The 4,597-nt window shown below is 39.5% G+C and overlaps 1 long non-coding RNA gene across 1 annotated transcript; it reads left to right on the top strand.

Annotated features, from left to right (window-relative positions):
* Window positions 1-263: 263 nt before the first annotated feature.
* Window positions 264-4,202, top strand: LOC140859481 (uncharacterized). The gene is made up of 4 exons (XR_012142985.1): window positions 264-689; window positions 3,613-3,715; window positions 3,827-4,013; window positions 4,089-4,202. It is a non-coding gene; the product is annotated as an uncharacterized lncRNA (long non-coding RNA).
* The last annotated feature ends 395 nt before the right edge of the window (window positions 4,203-4,597 follow it).

Here is a 4,597-nt window from a genome sequence, read left to right as displayed (position 1 = left end):
AGCTAAATCAAAAATCAATAATCAAAGCAAATCAACTACCTAGTCAAGTAACTGAAAGGAAGCAACTAGGAATCATGGTTTTCTAACTATACAAATTATCAGGTCTTCACAAAAATATCTTCAGATGCTACTTATTTAATGAACAGGATCGCTTAAGACATGAAATTTTTTACATTTAATAAACTGTCAGGTTTAAATTGATAGGATTTTTTTTTAAAGAAATATGTTTGCCTGGATCTAATCTAAGCCAAAATCCAACCTATTGCCACTGCAGTGCAATTGAGTTCACTTCAACCTAAAAGGTTTGGCCCATTTGGCTTTGATCAGCTCGGCCCATCTGAGAGCCCATTACTTGTGAGGCGTTCCCGCAGAGCTCTGCCCGGAGATGGCGACGACAGTCCGGCAAGCGGCGCACTCTGTGTCCGGCACCGAAAAATCGATAGAGAAGTCGACAATGAGGAGAAGGATGGGGACGGTGGACGGTAACGTGTTCCATCGAGCCGACTTGGAGCTGATCCATTTGCTCCGCTGAGCCGCAGCCGCCGCGCGTGGCGGTGGTGTAGCTGAGCCCTCCGCCGCCGGCCACCAAATAAGTGATGGACGAGATGCAGGCTGGCGTCGTCGTCCTGGCCAACTACATCGTTGTCTTCGAGGACGACTCCCACGGCACTGCCACCATCTCCGGCAAGGTATATCCATCTATTCCATTCCCTTCAGCTATATTCCGGAGAAAAGCTCCAATCTTGGCATCTTTTTCCACCTGCATCTCTCGTTTCCATGATTAATTGTACGAGAGTATATGATGTCCAGATATTTAACCTCTTTTTGTATAATTGTTATCATAATCGGGAATTAAAAATTGAGTCGTGAATCCATCATTATGAGTAAAAACATGCGACGTAGAGGTGATTTTGGATCTCTTTTCCTTCTTGGTTTCTCGCTTCGTCACCCTGGATCCATTAATCTTACGTATGATTATTGATCCATTAATCTCGCTTCTTTCTTTCTTTCAATAGAAAGAGAACATTTGAGGCATGCGATATCCCACCAAGCATTAACAAGAGATGATATTTGAATACTGTTTTTTTTTTTATATCTAAACTCCAATCAACACCTCAAATCAAATGTTTCATCCTCCAAAACCCATAACCCTAACAAATTCTTCCATCACAATTCAAATCCCTAAGTCATCTGATCTTCCTACCAATCTTGAATTCTGGAAACATCAAATATCGGACAGAGGCCTAGTGTTCTTGTAGAGGGTATAAGCCAGAGATTCAAGTAGGGGTCACCTTGCTTCCTATTTGCCTTTGGTTATGTTTAAACTCTAGTCAACAGCTCAAATCAAATCTATCATCCCCCAAGACCATAATCAAAAACAAATTCTTCAATCTTACTTCAGATCAATCAGTCATCTGATCTTCCAATTTCTAATTTTGGGGACATCAAATGGAGGACAGAGGCCTAGTGCTGCTATAGAGGGGTACCAGCCAGAAATTCAAGTAATGGTTGCCTCATTTCTACCTGATTCATATATTCAATTTCTAAAATCTAAATGCTTGCAACTTTCTCTCTCAAGCACAAGGTGTAAAAAGATCCGAGTGTCTCCATCAGGAGTATGGTTATTAGGTAATCAAGTTTGGATATGTATTTATCGGAAACCTATTCGATTATTAAAATAATGTTCCAATATCTGGAGTCATCCTTAAAATTTATGAAATCCAATTTGCAGGATCCAAATCCAAAAATCTGAGTCAGATACAGAGTTGCACACATGTTAGTTGCCCACATTGGCAAATGTCAAGAGCTGGACAATCCAATCTCCATGGATTTTTACCTTTCCCAGCCTTGATCTCGTGCAATGATCACCTCGCCTTAGTCATTGACTTGTCAATTTGCCAAACATACTTGGACCTATTGCTTATTTAAATTTATGTGATTTAAATTTCTTGCTCATAATTTTGACTTTGGATCCCTTTCTTATCTGATTCTATAATTTCAGATTTTATCACATCAGAGGGGGGAAAATTGTTGTATTTACATCCTCTGAGTCTTCTACCTTATATACAGCGCAACCCTTTAGCTGATTAATGACATTTGTGCATGTGTATGTGAAATGTATGGTGTACATGCCTACTAAACCATGATATGTCTTAAAAAATGCCTACATATTTTCACAAAGTATTCAGAAGGCTGCACTTATTGTGATTGGAAGGTAATCAATATATAATTCTATAAGAGTGTAATATGTTTTGTATGAAAGGAACAGCATGTTTCAGAAGAATTTGGTGATGCAAATAAAATTAGAAGACACTGATGACCAAATCTGTGGGTACTCACATATACTCCCTTTAGATCTGGTGTGAGCCAATCAGTCTGTATCTCTAAATGCACTGATTAGTGCATACTACTCTAAGCAATGCCTGATTAGGAGGTGGGCAGCTGCCCGGCGGGTTACTGACGGGCGACGGCGACGGGGGCCAGACTGCCCAATCTGTCTGCATTCCCCATCCATAATTTGCTGGCAAATCTGCTCGCCCAGCTGGGCCATGATGCATTCGCATGGCCTCATGCCCGGCCGCCGTACTAAAATGATGGAGGGGGATCAAGGAGGGAAGGACAAGGTAAGAAATCTTGGAAAAAATTATTTTCTCTGGGGGAGAAGGGAAAGGAGAAGCAAGCAATATTCTCATCTAAAACCTCCAGTTCTCTGTGTAAATGATGCATGATGGGTCATGATATGGAATACTCTCATGGTGAGCTTTTATTTCTGTTTCCTTTGAAATGTGTGGGAGTGGTGTTGATAAATAATAATCAGTTTATTGCCCTTATCAAATCTAAGAAAAAGTATATGTCAAAGATGTATCATAATTGTTGGAGATTTTGAGTTTAGGAAGGGTGGGAAACAGCAATGAAAGCTGCTTCAAGGCCTGTCTTGGCCATATCTTTTTATTATTTATTAATTAGTGAACCCCTAAATTCCATATCTTCTCCACTGCAACCTGTTGAGAGGCAACTAAACACAAGCACTAAGGATGCTAAGAATCATTGTGGTGGAAAGTGTACCATAGTGGGCCTTCAACATAGACTATAGGCCTTCAACATACCATAGTAGGCCTGCAGAATTTCATCATTTTATGATTGAAATTTCTTACTTTTTAAAAATCTTTTGAGAGGGGCCTGTGAGTTAACTGCCCATGATTGTTCCGATTCACCTCTTTGATCACCATGAACTGGATAAAATCATTTTAATTCCACTTTACACACTTATGATGCTTATATGCTTCCTAATTTAATTTACCATGCGCAGGGACATGTACGTGAAATATTTTTGGGCATATATCAGAGCTATTTATCACAATATGAGTGCTAAGTGTACTGTTCTGCACATCATTGCACCAAAATCACATTACTGATCATACCTTCGCCAGAAACATGATGATAGTTAGATGTGATGCTGGTCTATGCCTATAATTCTGCATTACTGTTATTTGTTTTAGCAATAATGAATCTTATTATATATTTTCATGCTTATCAAAGATTGCAAATACTAAGTTTTTTCCTCAACTTTTATAAAGAAATGTAACACATGTTGTGTTTTACAAAACTTAGAGGTGATGGATGGGAAAGTGGTGCAGTTGCTCTCGTAATGGAGCATGATGCCAACACATGGTTGATAGGGTTTGACCAGAGACTCCTAATGGCCGCTTACTCAGTAAGATGCTTCTTAGAATGGGATCTTTGTTTGAGATAATTATAGATATTAAAGCATCTACATCATAAGAACAGGCTAAACTTATGCTAGTATTTATGTCCTTGAGCTCAGAAATTTTAGCAATTGAGCTGATTCTAATGCAAGGAGGAATAATGTGCTCTGGGATCGCATACTATATTCAAGGAATAGTGGTGAAAGAAAGCAGCACTGCCTCCGTGACTGCATTTAATTTTCTATGTATGATAATAGGAGCTATAATGGGCTCCATCATTTTAGCAGAGGAGACCACTTTAGGAAGGTACGAGTTCTTGTTATCTCATTGCAGCTCTAGTGGTATAGAGTCCGGTATTACTAACTTCTCTGAAATTGATAGGGTGGTTGGAGCAACCATCATAGTTATTGGTCTCTACCCTCTGATATGGGGTAAGAGCAAGGATCACTTGACCCAATCCTCAGATGATGATGAGAAGAAAGGGGTGTTCGAGCTACCGATTTCTGCAACCGATGCGATGAAATCTAATTCTGCTGACCATGCAACTGTTGCAGATATTCCATCTGCAAAGAGTCCTTGAAGAATTTAGCTCCATTTTCTTGACGCAACCAGTAGATTATGCTGTCACTTTATTAATTATGTAATCAGGCTTTCTGCTAGTAGTGCTTGCACTTTATGAATGATTGGGGAAGGAATTGGATTAGATGCAGCTTCTTGTCAAAAATGAACAAAAATGTACCAGTTGTGATAAAGTGTGATGTGCAAAGCTAAAGCTTATCACGTGGCAATGCAACAGTACTTCATGCTAATTTGCATGCATCATCTGAATCATTCTTGTCGTTGGTCCCAACACTTTTTCTCCTTTTAGAGGTGTTGATCCTTCACCTTTC

The sequence above is a fragment of the Elaeis guineensis genome, chromosome 7 (genome assembly GCF_000442705.2).
Source record: "Elaeis guineensis isolate ETL-2024a chromosome 7, EG11, whole genome shotgun sequence".
Classification (NCBI taxonomy): domain Eukaryota; kingdom Viridiplantae; phylum Streptophyta; class Magnoliopsida; order Arecales; family Arecaceae; genus Elaeis; species Elaeis guineensis.
Note: the sequence above shows the minus strand (reverse complement) of the source record. Positions and strands in the feature narration are given on the sequence as shown.